The 2,052-nt window shown below is 38.9% G+C and overlaps 1 non-coding gene across 1 annotated transcript; it reads right to left on the bottom strand.

Moving 5' to 3' along the window:
- Positions 1-553: 553 nt before the first annotated feature.
- LOC128058238 (U6 spliceosomal RNA) lies at positions 554-656 on the bottom strand. The gene has a single exon (XR_008200419.1). It is a non-coding gene; the product is annotated as a U6 spliceosomal RNA (small nuclear RNA).
- Between the last annotated feature and the right edge of the window lie 1,396 nt (positions 657-2,052).

Genomic DNA, 2,052 nt, shown 5'->3' with positions numbered 1-2,052 from the left:
GAGTCCCTGGGAGAGCAAGGAGATCAAGGCAGTCATTTCTAAAGGAAATCAGTGCTGAATATTCATTGGAAGGACTGATGCTGAAGCTGAAACTCCAATATTTTGGCTGCCTGATGCAAAGAACTGACTCACTGGAAATAACTGATGCTGGGTAAGATTGAAGGCAGGAGGAAAAGGGGACAACAGAGGATGGTATGGTTGAATGACATCACCAACTCAGTGGGCATGAATTTGAGCAAGTTCCAGGAGTTGGTGATGGACAGGGAGGCCGGACAAGCTGCAGTCCATGGGGGTCACAAAGAGTTGGACACGACTGAGCTACTGAACTGAACCAACAGTACATAAGGGGTACAGTTTTTCTGCATCCTCACCAACACTGGTTATATTCTGTATTTTTTATAGTAGCTATTCTAATAGGTAGGACATAAGGACTAATTATAGTTTTAATTTGTATTTCTCTAATGATTGGTTATGTTGAGCATTTTTTCCTGCTTATTGGCTATTTGTACCTCACCTTTGGAGAAATGTCTATTCAAGCTCTTATCTCATTTTTAAAAATATGGTCTTTTTCATGAATTTTCAGATCTTTCTTACACATCATCCATAGTACTCTTCTCTGTATCTTTCCAATTTTAATACTTCTGCTGCCAAAGCACAAACTGAGTTGTTGATTCTTATGAGAATTTTCAGTGTTTCTCTAACATATTTCCTCTTTTCAAACAAACCACCATCCTCCAACTAGGCACCCAATCCCAACTTTTTCTCCATAAAATTTTGAAGGAAACTTCTATGTTCTTAAAACATTTATTGTTCATGCTCAAGTCATGAGTTCTTCATTTCTTTTTCCCAGGATTTTTTTGTTTCGTGTTGTATTTGTTCATGTCACTGAGTTTGGGAAGAGGAAAATTTTAAGGTCTGGCTTAACTCTGCCACCTTAAATAGCCTGATCAGGTGGAGATGAGTAGGGAGCAATATTTTAGCCTCACATCTAAAGGAGACATAAGTCTTTTCTTTTTTTTTTTTCCATTTTAATCAGAACTTCTTAGTTTTTTCAGTATTGCTGTACAAATCATTTATGTTCACACTGCAGCCAACATTAATTATTGTGGGGAGGGAGGTTGGAGGGGGGTTCATGTTGGGATTGCATGTACACCCGTGGTGGATTCAGGTCATTGTATGTCAAAACCAATACAGTATTGTAAAGTAAAATAAAGTAAAAATAAAAATAAAAAAAAAAGAAAGAAAGAAAATAAAACAAAGGGAGAAATAAATATAAAAAAAAAAAAGAATTTTAAGCAATCTTAATCAATATTGCTTCCTTCTGTGAAACACAGTGGAAATGAAAGAATGCAATTTATCATCAATCAGAAATCTCACAAACATTTAGCCAGAATCCTGCGTTTTCTATTTTTTCAGAGTTTAGTTGACTCCACACTGGCCTTTATGGTTTTAGGACAAATCAAATCCTTTCCATTCTAAGAACTTTGTCCACCTAGTTCCTTGTCAGCATTTCATTGTTTCCACTGCAGTCTTCAGTTAATGTCAGTCTTCCCTGAGGGGCCTTCTTGATACCTAACCTGATAGTGCTGCCTCCCAGCAGTCTCTTTCTGCCTGCACCCACTTTATTTTCTTCACAACACCAGTCACTTTCTGAACTTATCTTATAAGTTTTTAACATGTATGCTTTTTTTAGGGGTGTCCCAGGTATCACAGTGGTAAACAAAACGCCTGCCAGCGCAGGAGATGCAGGAGACGTGGGTTCAATCCCTTAGTTGGAAAGATCCCTGCAGGAGGAAATGGCAGCCCATTCCAAGATTCTTGCCTGGAGAATCCCATGAATGGAGGAGCCCAGTGGCTATTGTTCATGGGGTCCCAAAGAGTCCAATATGACTGAGCGACTGACTGGGCTCACACACAAGCTTGTTTATTGTCAACCCACCCTCACCATCCATTCAAATATTTGTCCCTCAACTGACATGCCCTGTTTCTCACCTCTACACCCTCAGTTACTGTAACAGTGCCTGATTAATAGCATACGGTGAATAAATATAT

The sequence above is a fragment of the Budorcas taxicolor genome, chromosome 1 (genome assembly GCF_023091745.1).
Source record: "Budorcas taxicolor isolate Tak-1 chromosome 1, Takin1.1, whole genome shotgun sequence".
In the NCBI taxonomy this organism is placed as follows: Eukaryota; Metazoa; Chordata; class Mammalia; order Artiodactyla; family Bovidae; genus Budorcas; species Budorcas taxicolor.
This window is presented reverse-complemented; position numbering and strand designations above follow the sequence as displayed.